Source organism: Megascapheus bottae, chromosome 11, assembly GCF_031878675.1.
Source record: "Megascapheus bottae isolate mThoBot1 chromosome 11, mThoBot2.hap1, whole genome shotgun sequence".
Lineage (NCBI taxonomy): Eukaryota > Metazoa > Chordata > Mammalia > Rodentia > Geomyidae > Megascapheus > Megascapheus bottae.
In genome coordinates this window covers 10,601,684-10,615,043 of record NC_143519.1, presented here as the reverse complement: position 1 = coordinate 10,615,043, position 13,360 = coordinate 10,601,684, and the positions used below count along the sequence as shown (strand labels likewise).

General features: G+C 40.2%; 1 protein-coding gene across 2 annotated transcripts in view; it reads right to left on the bottom strand.

The window, feature by feature from the left end:
- Window positions 1-9,988, bottom strand: part of Oxgr1 (oxoglutarate receptor 1) — a 37,938-nt gene extending 27,950 nt beyond the window's left edge. The window contains exons 1-2 of one of the 2 annotated variants that reach the window (XM_090341697.1): window positions 9,717-9,988; window positions 9,565-9,635 (exon numbers count right to left, since the gene is read on the bottom strand). The gene's annotated coding sequence lies outside the window, so the exon portion shown is untranslated. Of the gene's footprint in view, window positions 1-9,564 lie in introns of both variants that reach the window. The other variant, XM_090341696.1, reaches the window with a different exon arrangement.
- Window positions 9,989-13,360: the final 3,372 nt, after the last annotated feature.

Genomic DNA, 13,360 nt, shown 5'->3' with positions numbered 1-13,360 from the left:
CCAGAGTCTGAGAGGAAGCTGTGATGACAGAGCACACAAGGCATAACACAGCCATTCCGCGTCACCCAGCGTGTGGGAGCTCCCCGTTGAAGCCCTGTGCAGTTAGCTGGAGACATCAGCCCTTGGCATTTCCTACTGTTTCTCCCGCATTTTCCTCTGAATGTGGCCTCAGAACTCCCTATCTACCCTCCTGGACCTGTAAATAATAAAATACTTCTAAAAAAATATATGTCCTGGGGCAGAAGCCAAGAAATGCCAAAAACGTGTACAAGTTAAAAAAGGATAAGGATGAATATGGCCTTATTTTACCCTTGATTTTAGCCCAGGAAATGGCCCAGGAAGCAACAGCTCTCCCACTTGTAAAGGACACTGGGGAAGAGAGGGGCCCCTGCACGGTGTCCAGGCGGTTTCCTGCTCAGTAAAATGAGAAAGGGAAGACATACATAGTGGAAATGATGGGAGGCAAAAGGCAATCAAACAACTGAGGATTGGGAAAATCCAGCCTTCTATGCAATTTGATTCAATTGGCTACAATTTTGTTCAGAGATTTTGTTTTTCTTTTATGTTCTTTAGTGGTATAACTGAAATTTTATTCCTCCCTCTCCTTTCCTTCCCCTCTCAGAACCTTGTACTCTGCCATCTAAGCCATTCCCCAGTTCTTTCGCTTTTGTAGGCAGAAGCTCACACTCTTCCTAATACCTGCCTGAAACCAAGATCTTCCTACCTCTGCCTTCTATGAAGCTGGGATGAAAGGCCTGGGTCCCTATACCCAACCCATTCATTTTTTTCCTGATTTGTACTACTTAACCATTTTATTACCTGTTCTAAAGAATCATTTGTCCATCTTGATTTTTTTCACCACTGCTATCTTTTTATCTCTTTTTCAATGATTTCTGATCTTACTTTTATTATTTGACTTTTATAACTCTCTTTAGGTTTTATATTCTCTTCTACTTCCAGCTTTGGAAAATAGGTTTAAATCGTTCATTTTAAACTTTCTCCCCAATTGAAGTGTGCAGTGAGGATATGGGAATTTAAATTTTGCTATTGTTGCTCTTGAAATATCTTTTGATTAAAAAATTTGGCCATGTTTATGCATGACCACATACAATCCATCTGTGGATAAGATGGGATTCCTGTATATGTGCATACATTTATATAAATACAAATATCTATGTATATATGATATGATATTTATTAACACTCTCTTTTCTAGAAGGCTTTAACCCTCATAAGGAAAGAGATGTTGGATAGTAGATACTTCACAGGATTCTTTTGGCATCAAGGATAGATGATCAGCATATAGTGAATATTAAGGGAAAATATTTATACATATAATCCCCATCATGCCTTGACTTTAATTTTGCTTTATGATAGTACTGCTTAGTAGAATATAGACTTTGGATTTTGAATTTGGATCCTTTCCAAAGTTTGGGCTATGCAACAGGTTCCTGTTCTGATAGCAGCAAGCTGCAGAACTGGCCAGCCCTGGACTGCAGAGGGTACCACTGGTACCTCACAGGATTCTGTGCCACTCGGCTAAGTTGTGTGGAAGATCACACATGCGCAGTGCATAACAGCTTATGACATCTCCAGTTTGCAATTGTTAAAGAACATTTGCACATTTCATTACAGTATGCATTATGCCTACAGATTGTGCCCACTTACGTAAACATCCTAACCTTTTAGAAACTTGCTATATTTACACATGGGAAAGGGGCGAAGAGCCTTTCTATCCTCACTATCCAGATTCAATTCCAAATATTTGTGCTCAAAAAGACCACCCTAAAAGTGTTTGTCCCTCTCTTCTGTTCTACTGGGATTTCAAGGCCTTGGAAATATTGTACTAGTGTTCCATTTACCACCGTACAGATAAAAATGTCTAATGTTTTAAATTAAATTGAGGAAATAATTTACAACATTCTTTTCCTTTCCTTCCTCTTATTTTAAGAACTTGCCTGGTGCAGAACGGTTGTTTCAGTTTAAAGCTGTCACAAAATTAAGTTTGTCTGCCCCCTAGTGTCTGGACTGGTGATTAGTCAGCATTAGGTTTGTCTGCCCCCTGGTGCCAAGGCTTATGATTACAGCAGAACCGAGTCTTGACAGACTTAAATGGCTTTGACAAAGGATCTTGTCAGATGAACCTCATTCTTCTGCCTATGCAGGAGCTTTCCTTTGTCTCTTTACCAACGTTTTAATTTTCCTACGAAATAGCAACTCATCTTTCATGGTGAATAAAATGGAAAAGATTTCAAGTGTCATTGATAATGGCCAAGAACTGCAAAAAGATATCCATCAGTTCTATGAAACTAGAGTAATAAGGGAGATTTTTACGATGGAAAATAATAAGCATACAGGCCATAATGTAAACATTAAATTATTTCTGGAAAGTTTGGAACTAAGGGACATAGATTGTTTCATAGTTCAGATATTCTCTCTCCATTGGCACCAATCAACTTCCTAAGAGAAAGCAAATTGAGACCAGGCTTTAAACTAGATAGTATAGGAGAAGCACAATCGAACTCATTTTAAAATGTTTCATAGTAGTTTAATCCTCACTTCCTTCTGATATAAAGGAAACATTTCAATATTTTTCTCTCCTGGAGATTTATAATCACATCTAGAAGTTTCTTCAGAGCTTTTTCTACTATAACTTATAGAATAAAGCAGTGGTTTGGGTCCATTTTGTTTTTTAAACAATGAATTGTGTTGAGTACTACGTTTTCCTACTCCACCCCTAGTATAATCCAAGCCTTAGGTGTTTTCGAAACTCTGATTATCCCACTGAGAGCTTCACCCTGTTGAATCGGAACGGAACTCTGATCATTCTCAGTATCGCGAGTGATTGACCTCTTGAAATCTTTGCCATCTCTCTGCAAGCTTAAGGTTGATGGGTTGCATGCTTATTTTATTTAGAGAATGAATTTAGACATTGAGAGTTGTCTGCGAGGCTCCTGCCTCTCCTGGGGTGCATGCATCCTTGTGCTCGTAGATGTGTGTGCACACGAGTGCGTGTGTGGGAGTGTATGTGCACGTAAGTGTGCTTATTTAGTGAATGCCAGGTGAGAGTTCTGATGGAAGCAAGACAGCCAATGCAAAGTTAAGACAGTAAAATACACAGGCTTTCATGAGAATAATAACTCTACTATATATTGTATCTAAATGTTGTATATATCCCTGCCACAAGATGGAGATGCAACATAATCTTCCTTTGTCTCCTGCTAGTGCAAGCAGAAGAAGAAAAAAAAACCTAAAAGTTATTGTATTTAAGGGAGAAAAAGTCAGGTTTAAACTAAAGCAATTCTGTTTCTACATACCAAAGGCAATCCCATTATTTTCTCTCTGACCTTTTAGCTAGTGTATTTATGAAAATTATTGTCCTTTAAAAATACTTTGTACAATATGGCAGCTTGGATTTGCTTCTCCATCCTCTCCCTGGTGTGTACTGGAAGATTCTGGAGCCGCCATGTTCTAGGAGAACCCTGGGTTGGGCTGTAGAGATTTGGGGTTGAGTTGTTGAACCCCAGTATGGGGTTGAACCCCCAGTGTGGGAGGGTAGAATTTTATGTAACATTTAATGTAAGGATTTCATAATATGATGTGGCCATTTTCCTCCGTGGCTTTCCAGGGTCAGCCCTCTCAAATCCATCAACACCTGCTGTAGTCCGTACAATATCAATATGCCTGTGTTGCATCGTTAAGAACCCCAGTACATTTGTGTTCTATCAATGACATACGTACATACATAGAAAGCTAGTGGACATTTAAGACCACCAGACCCATTCAGATGGAAACCTAAAGATGAACACAGAAAGAAGAAACACCATCTGTCATGTACAATGCGTCAAGATTCGTAGTGACACTCATTTTCCAAACAACCCAGCTACTGGTTGGCTGTGAAACCAGGCCCTCTGCCTTTGATTTCCACAAGAATCCATTGCCATGCCTGACTTCCACAGCCATCCAACTTGAAACAAACCAAACAGTAAGGAAAGAACAGCACAGAACGAAGCCCAGCAGATAAGAGCAACTCTTCCCTACTGGAACAGAAAAACAGACAATTACCAGAGCAGAGGGGAAAGGGAATGATGGATACAAGAAACAGTCTCCTGTTGTCCAGAAGAGTTTAAAGGACAATATAGCACAGTGAGACATAACTAATTCCAAAAAAGAAGAACAAGGAAAACAAAAAGCTGTGTAAGCAAAGAATGATGATAATTACACAAAGTGTCTCCCTTGGGAGTGAAAGTAATCCAAACCATGAAAACTGACTTAATGAAGAATGATGCTGTAGCGTGTTAGGGGAAAATGCAGGGAGGTGATAGGAAAGTAAATTCTCATCCATCACAGGGAGAATCTATAAATAGTTATCTAAAACTTTCCGATGAAGGAAGAACATTGCAAATTCCTAGCATAAAACAAATCCTTGGAGGCACAACTTAAAAAATTTCAAAGCAAGAGGTAAAATAAATCTCATGGAACTTTGGACTTCAAAGGGAATAAGCACATAGGCTTACATGAATACAACTAAAGCAAAGTGCTTATTTACCCATAAGTAATTGAGGAAAGCATTAAAACACATCTTTTCTGGTTACAGTAAAGGAACTCTGAAAGAAAACTGATTACTCAGTGAGCATTTGTTTCCATAATCTTGTTTTCTGCTTATTTCCATGACCTTTTATTTTTTAGTATAGCAAATATTTCTGTGTATGTTACTAAGACCCATTATAAGAGTAACATGCTTTGAAACACCAGAAAAGGTTCAGCCAGGAGCTAAACTCCAGCATCTTGCAAGAAAGAATTTATAGGCACCAGGAAAAAAAGGCATAGTAATTTACATAGTAATATGTGTCCTCCTTTAGGATACAAAATTATGGCCTCTTGATGAAGCAAAGTATTTTGGAATAATCTAGTAAATACTATTATAGCAATAATTTTATAGGCCCCATGAACTCTCTTGTAAAGCATTTCTGGGAGAGGGCTCTTAACAGAAAGGGTGATATGTTACTAGAATATAATGATCATTTGTATATTTTTACAATATAACTATATTCTAATTATGACTAAGAATTTGCATGTGCTCATATTTTAAAACAAAATATATTTACTCTAAGGGGATTGAGTCTTTGTGTGATAAATGTGGACATGAATAAGCAAAATAACTTCTAAAGCCATTTTGTTTTTCAAGGTAAAGTTACCAAGGACCTGCTACTATGCACATCTGGATTATTCTTACCAAAATATGTTGCCTGGAATCCACTGGTACCTTCTCTTTTTCTTTTTTATCCCTACCCTAAATTAGCTACACTAGTTTACAATCCCACAATAAGTTTGCATTTGTGATAACTACAACTCTTGACTAGAGTAAGATGGAATCATAGCGGAGTTTTCTAATTCACAGACCTTTCTAATATGTGGGCTTTAATGTGGCAGTTCCACAAGGAATTATATTCCCATGCTTTCCTTCTCTGCTTTCACAAGCACTGCTTAATGAGTTTCATTATGTAGGTGTGTGTGTGTGTGTGTGTGTGTGTGTGTGTGTGTGTGTGTGTATGCACATTCCTGGGTTTGATTTTTCTAGAATTTCATTAAGGCTGCTATGACTCTTTCCATAAAGCACGTTGGTCTGTGACTTCCTTTTCTTAGTGATTCCAGTTCTAACCATATGCTAGCCTCAGGAAGTCATACTTTTGCTGAAGAGTTTGCGAAAGGATGGGTATGATTTCTGCCTGGCAGCTTCGCTCACATTCCGCTGTGAACTCATCTGGTTCTTGTGTTTTTCTCTATGTGCAGGATTGCAAGGACAAAGTTCTTTCCTATTAGATGCTAGATGGAGTGGATTTTAGTGAATTGAGATCTGGGTTTTGTTATCTTCCTGTAAGGAACGTTGCATGTCAGAAGGCTAATGTGTTGGGGCCCCATGAGGGTTTTTAAGCTTTGCTCATTGGAGTTAAAATAGGCCTGGCTCGTTCCCCACTACTGAAGATACCTCTGCTGGCTTCCCTGAATGCCCCGAGCGCCTAGCAAAGACTGTTCATTGTAAAGGTCCTTTGAGAAGAACCAGTGTGTAGAGTCTGCGTACTTCAGCCTTGCTGAGGCGCTCTCCTTGCTGTGTCTCTGGCTGTGCCTATCACGTAACAGCAGCTCCTCTTTCCCACACCCCAGCATCTGCTCTGCCCCAAGAAAAAGATTTTGCTTATCTGCAGGTCCCTTGTTGCACTGTACCCCACTGAGTCTCCCCAGGAAGGAAGCTGCAGCTTCCTTAACCATAGGAACACAAACCCACCACCCCATTTAGGCCATCTGGCTTTCTACCTGTCTATGATTCATTTAGAGTCACTCTGCTATGCCAGAATCATAAGTCTCCACCAACACTCCAGATAAAGGGTGGGTGAATGTCATCATAATCTTCCATGTACATCGGTGGGAAATGGAACCAGGTAATGGGAGGGTGTGGGTGGGGTTGGGAAAGACGGGGGAGAATGAGAGCAAGGGTGTCATTGATCAAGATGCCTGTCCTCGTGAGCGGATACGCTGAATTGAAACCCCTCCATTCAGCTATGTAAAGATAATATAAATCTTCCAAAAATGTATTATCTTTGGGCAGTTGTACAAAGGAGGTGCCATTCAGCAAAGCAGTTTATGTCTACAGTGCATCTCGATCTGTGTCATCCCTTCGACATCTTTGCCCTCTTCCACCCATCCTCTCCCTTGTTTGCCTCAACTCTATGGTATATGCAATGAATTCTTGCCTGCGCTCCCCCCCCCCTTCTCCCTTCATTCTTCTACCCCTCTCCCCTAAGCCTAACTCCCCCCCGCTTCCAAGAACCCATTTCCTGGTACTTATTTTGTTGGGTTTTGACTTAGTCTTCCTAAAGAATTATACTATTTGACTCTCCCATGCAGTCTATTATACTTGCAGATGAATGAACTGAAATAAAACATTTTAACCCAGAGAAGTGTGAACACTGTCCAGCTTTCACCCAACTGAGCAGGGGGGTTTGTTCTCTCCCCTCCTGTTGTGGTAGTTTGGGCTTTTTCCTCAGTCTAGAGGCATCAATACTGGGTATCTTAGACTGAGATGAGAACCAGAAATGTACCCAGTCCTGGGAGACTTCCTGCCCCTTCTCTCATGACACCTGCAGCGTCGATAACAGCTGTGTCATTGCCATTAGAGGCTGAGCATGAGCCAAGAACCTCACACCTGGGGTAAATTCTTTTTATGTGTTTACCAGCCCTCTCTCTTTGCTGGGAAATCCTCGTTCGAAATAACCATGAAATAAAAATGAATATATTTCACATAGGAATTAAAATGTTCACTGAGCAAACAAGAACAGGACATCTTCCAATGAGGCCTCTGTCTCGCGAAGAGTGTTGATTCCAAAGGAAACATCCAAAAGGGTCTGACAGGGCCTGTGCACGCCACTGCCAGCTCTTTGCGTTTGTGCTCCCAGTATTGCACTGTCAGGAATCAGTTCTAACTTACTGCCTACTCACGGAGAGGCACACACAGACAGCACAGCCACACAAACTGCTCCTGATGCAAACTCTTCACTTGTCTCAACCATTACACTGTGGGGAAAGCCCTCACATACTGAAAACCAACTCTGTGATCAGGACACCGGAACCACAGGAAAAGTGCAGGGGTAATGAAAGATGTGAAAGGAAATGCTGGTTCCCAGGTGCTAGGGAGAGTAGAAAAGAGGAAGATGCTGGTCAGTTGATAAACAGAGGCCTGCCATGTAGCGGGGTGACTGCAATCACAGTCACACATGGTAGACTTGGAAACTGCTAAGAAAGTCGATTTTAAACCTTTTTTTATTACAAAGACGATAAGTACTTGAGATAACACTAGCTTGAGTGTATCATTCCACCAGAAATACACACTAGCTAGACTTCAGCATTCTACAATATCTATATGCTTCAAAACACACATTGTAGATGATGAAGACACGTGATCTTGTGTAGCAATGTTCATGAATTTTTGAAAGTGAATAATACGCTTGGAAGGAATACATAAATTTGGGGGGGGAATCCATGTGCATACACAATCAAACCTAGGAAGAAATGATTTTTCCCCCACAAAGCAGTAAATTACTTCTGACACTGCCTGGAAGTGGAAACATGTGGGGAAGGGAGAAGGCAGATGAAGAGAAAGCCAGCCTTAGCACTGTTTCTAGACCTTTCCACAGCCAGTGCCCTCCTTGTTGCTGACACTCTTGTGGACTGAGCCCAGGATCCACCTCTGCGACAGGGATGTGGGAAGATCAGGGTGGGCTCCACAACCCCACTAGGAAGAGAACTGGACCCCACAGTTTGACAGTACAAGGTCCCGCCTCACTCCTTCCCGGGATGGCGGCTGGGCCTTCCCCTGCCCTCAGCCCAGCAAAGGGTATTCAGTGTGTTGATCAAGTCCTTGTAAGGGAGCGCAGGCCTCTTGCAAGGTGAGTCCCACAGTTCCCTTTGCATTCCTGCATCTCCACAAGGGGCTGCAATACCAGTCCCTCCCTCCCCAGTGGAAAGAGTTCACGGGCTGCTTTGGTACCTATGTTCAAGATGATGGGTCTATTATATTTTGTAATAAATTATCTCCTTGGAGTACCAGGGATATGTGCAAATTGGAAATGTTCAAAGTTCTCTATTTCTTTATTCAGTCTCAAAACAGAATCTTGACTGGCCAAACAGACAGCTGATCAACAAACAACCTGAAGTTTAATAAGATCTCGCCAATAAACTCTCTGGAACAGATCGTTCAGGGGTTGAGGAATTGCTAGAACATGGGTTTGCCCTCAAGGCCTCATGCCATGCTCTCAGTCCCTTTTGCTTTTCAGTTTATTTTTTTCAGATAGGCTTTCACACATTTGCCTGGAGCTTGCCTCAAGCACCACCTTCCAGCCTCTGCCGCCTGTACCCCATATGCCCGGCTTGTTTTTCTGAGATGAAGTCTTGATCACTTGTTTCCCCCCCGCCCCAGCCAGCCTCAGATTTTAACTCTCTTACTGCCAACTCCTGATATCTGTCATTACAAGCATTCACCAATGCCTGGCCCTTGAATCAATTTTAAAACAAAATTAAATTTAGTTTCACAAAACCTATAGCTGCCTCCGATAAAGAATTCAATAATAGCAGAAAGGAAAGGTAAAGTAAAATACTCAAATACCCTGGGTTGAATCATTAACATTTAGATTTTCATGAACACAGAATCATATACTTTTCACTAAAAACGTGCCAAAGTAATTTGTCTGATTTTAATGGAAGAAGAATAGAAAAGATACAGTGAGATCACTTAACCATCACATAAATGTTTCCACACTCTAAGATATTTTCCAATTAGAAAAAAAAAGTCCTTCAAAAATTAGGAAAGACGCTAAATACAACACTGAAAGTGTGGATCCATTATGTCTCATCAAATGCATAATATAAATTTAGACAGTGCCAGCAAGTTACCTGCAGGGATAGATAAATGCATTAGCAATTTCATTCTATTTTCTCTTCTATCCTGTCACTTTAATTCCCAGTACTGTTTCCATATTAACGTTATATAGAGATAAATTGAATGCTCACCCTCAGTGCAGTCTTTGTTCCTAAGTTCTTTATCTTCTTTCATCTCTGGATTTTTGTCGCCCAGCAACTTCCTAGAGAAGATTCATGTTGTGTTGTATGGGCCATCTTTATACTTACACAGACTCACAGGCATGAAATCCAGGCAGACATACCCGGTCTCAAATGAGAAGGAGCTTGAACTTGGGTTGATGCTCTGATGTTGCCATCTTGCATTTCTTTCTGTCTTCCTTTTTAACTAGAGGCCAACTCGATTTCATTTTGCATTGGGCCTCACAAATGAAGAGCCACTTTTGATCAGAAGGTATCTATGTATTTGAACATTAAGAACACCCGGTCACTTTCCTCCACATGGTGTCGTTGTCTTCTGGTATTCCACGTCTCCAGAGACAATCTGGACACCAGCCTGGTGCCCTGTCCTAATTCGGTCATCTGATACGACTGTCTGAGTGCCTGAAGCAAGCCATCTTCCCATCTTCCCCTTACAGGATTACCCATGGGCTCAGTACCCCACATCATAGTGTTGGGAAACCTTGAGTGTTCCCATCACAGTCTGCAGCCTTCCTTCAGAGAGCTATTCTCCTGTAGTGTGGTTAGTTGCCTACTTTGAGGAGGGAAAGAGGCTGACCCGGCTCTGCAAATGTTCTTCATTAAGCAGCAATCTCCTGTGGGACCTCAAGCCTCCGTCCACAGCAGAGGAGCGGATCCTCCAAACTTACTTATCAAAGCACATCAAAATCTTGACACCCTCCCCACCCCAGCCCCTCATATATATATATATATGGTAAAAATTCCTTGGAAAAAACGCTGCCTTTTTTTACCAGTCCTGGTTTGGCATGGCAGTGGCTTCCTGCTGCTGCTAATACCTTGGCTGAACCACACCATCTGTCATTGTAAGATTCACATCGCACGTGGAACCAATTTCTTGTTCTAAATCCCTAACCCCTGTCTTAACTAACTGAAGTGGTTTCTTTTTCCTTGGCTGACTCTTGCCTGACATGGCTGACTATTTTAGTAATTGCCATTGGATTGAATTTATTATTTGCTTTTGGTTTGAAGTCTCAAATATATCTTTTGGATTTTTTGCTTTTTTTTTTTGTCTGCCTGAACTATCTGTTTTTTGAGAGATAGAAAAATCTTCCATTGTATGTACAGATGGACCAACACCTCTTTACAGTTCTGCAACTTAAAAATTCTTCGATGTTTAGTAATACATTATTCAAATGGAGGTTGAAAGAGTCACATTTTTAAAACTTGGAACTCAAAATGCCACATTCCACTCAATGAAAGCTGAGTAAATCCAGGCAGCAATGGGGTCAAGGCAGGTGTGGGGGACGAGTTTCCTTCGTGGGTGTGATGTTTCTTCCTCTGGTTTCTCCACCTTCCTAATCCAAGTTTGTTGTTTTCTTCTCAACTTAGCTCCAAATTTCTGCTTCTTTAGTTTCACATTTCTCCCAGCAAGGTGGAGGTGGATTCTTTTCTTATAGGCAGTCTTTGGGTTGGTGTGCATGTGAATTTGACACACACACACATCTATTCCCATTTCTGTGGAATGCACCAAGCAATTTCATAGGATTTCCCTTCCCTTACCATGTTGTATGGTGGTTGTTTTTTAGTCTGTGTCAGTACTTAGGCTTCAACCCAGGATATGGTGTTCTTGCTTAGCTTTTTAGCCCAAGGAGGTCCACTCTTCCCTGGAGTCACACCTGCACATCTTGCTGTGTTGCTGGTAATTGAAGATAAAGCATCTCATGGATTCATCTGCCTGGGGTGACTTTGAACCACAATCTTTAGATCTCAGTCTCCTAAACAGAATTATAGAATAATGAGCTTGCTTGTTTTTTTTTTCATGTATTTTTTCTTATATTTTATTGTAATTAATAGAAGGGTTGCATTATATTCACCAGATAGAAGGTACATTACTTTACATACTCTGATACCCTTTCTCATATCTTTGTCCCCATTTCCCTCCCCTGTCCCCCGAACTGCGCATCTTGATTTTCCTCCTTCCCTATCCTATTTCAAATACCCAATTAAGCATATATAAAATATATCAAATAACAAGGTGAAATATTGTAACAATATGAGATAACCAAAGGACAGCAAAAGAGATGAGAGATAACATAGTACATTAAGGACAACAATTATATGGCTTTTGTTTCTATATCCTGGAGGTCCTTACATTTAGTGTCATACTATATGGCCTTATGTATCTAGATTTTGTTCTAATGTAAATCTCTAGCTTGCCTGGTTTTTGTTATTGTTTTGTTTTGTTTTATTTGCCAGTCCTGGGGCTTGAACTCAGAGTCCGAGCACTGCCCTTGGACTTTTTTTCTCAAGTCTAGAGTTCTACCACTTGAGCCACAGCACCACTTCCAGCTTTTTTCTATGATGTGGTACTGAGGAATAGAACCCAGGTCTTTGTGCATACTAGACAAGCACTCTACCACTAGGCCAAACTCCCTTCCCAACCTTACCTGTTTTAATGGTACTGAAATCATCTGCATGAAAACATTTACTGCTAAAATCATCAAGGCCTCGACTTTGGAAAAATAATATAAACAATATTAATAAATAAAAATAATAAATATTATATTATATATATAGTGGGTTGTGGGTCTTGAACTCTGGGCCTGGGCACTGTCTCTGAGCTCTTCAGCTCAAAGCAACTGCCCTACCCCTTGAGCCACAGCACTACTTGCAGTTTTCTGGTAGTTAATTGGAGATAAGATTCTCACTGACTTTAGTGTCTGGGCTGGCTTTGAAGTACAATCCTCAGATCTCAGCCTCTTGAGTAGCAAGGATTACAGGTGTGAGCCACCGAGCCTGGCTCATATTTTTATTTTTTATAGTTACTTTTTGTAAGTTTTCTTTTTCTCAACTTTTATGAAGACTTTTCCTTGGCATTACTTTTGCTCTAATTCTGATTTAGTTATAAAGATATAAAATCTCCTAATGTCCTTGCATATTCTGAATAACTAGTAAGGGTTAATGGCTTATTTGTTTCAAAGCTACATTCATCCCTTTATAAATAATTTCTTGTAAGCTTTATAAAATATGCATTTTTTACTCTGAATACCTTAGTACATATGCTTACATTGCATGTACTGATACAGGTTGTGTGAGAGATTGCTAACAGCCTGATGTTTTTGTGTTTCAGCTCTCTTCATGTGTCTGTGTAAATGCATACATAGCAGTTTATGTAGTTTGCTTTCTGTTCTTTTTTTTTATTTAAAAATAGATGCACTTGCACATTAATGTTTTCAACACTAAGATAATTGAACATTTCATCCAATCAGTATGCACAGATTTACTTTATCATTTTGGCAGCTGGATAATTGCTTGGAAAAGCCTGAAGCTCTTAGTCTTACTAGTATTGAAGAACTTTAGAATCTCCCTTGTGGAACAGTGCACACAGTTCTGCATAAAAGTTTATTCTATATCTTTCAATCTTATATTGTAGATTCCCTCTCAGTGTCCTAGTACAATGGGACTTTTTCATGTGGCTATCACTAGTCACTTTACTGGTCATTTTAGTATTCTCTCACAATGTCAAATAATGACCCTTCTTCTCATCTCTGTCAGCAGTGAATGGCATAGTTTACTTTAAATTCACAGCAATCTTAGGACTAGAAATGTTATCTCAGTATTTTAATATGCACTGATGTAACTACTAAAGATTTGGGATGTTTCATAGTTATCTTGCATCTGCACATTTTTTCCATTATCAGTGCGCTGGCCATATCCATCTTGTTCTTTTTTTCCGCCATCTAGTTCTTTTTCTTAGTGATCTGTTTGG